This window comes from Propithecus coquereli, unplaced genomic scaffold (genome assembly GCF_000956105.1).
Source record: "Propithecus coquereli isolate 6110/MARCELLA unplaced genomic scaffold, Pcoq_1.0 Scaffold23, whole genome shotgun sequence".
NCBI lineage: Eukaryota > Metazoa > Chordata > Mammalia > Primates > Indriidae > Propithecus > Propithecus coquereli.
The window spans coordinates 248,064-248,399 of record NW_012147841.1 but is presented as its reverse complement, the minus strand read 5'-3'; positions in this window follow the sequence as shown (position 1 = coordinate 248,399).

The following is a 336-nucleotide window of genomic DNA, read 5'->3' as shown; positions in this document are numbered from 1 at the left end:
CTAGTGCTGTCGCTATCCTTAGGTACACCATAATCTTTTATCAGTTTCCCTAAATCCTGCCTACAGTTTTGTAAATAATCCCATTATGAAGGCTCGCCTTAAATTACCCAGCTTAAGTGTGCCATCCTTTCCTGTCAAGACCCTACCTGATATACAAGGGCAGCATTAACCCTCTTTCTCTTGTGTGAAAACTATGTGGACTACTGAACGTGTGCTTTCCCACACTGGAGAAGATATGTGTTAATCAATTTAAGAAATCCAGAATAAAGAATAAAGGAAGATTTTCAATGGGTAGATTTAGCTTTTCTCAATTCAGCCGACATAATTGATGTTCCC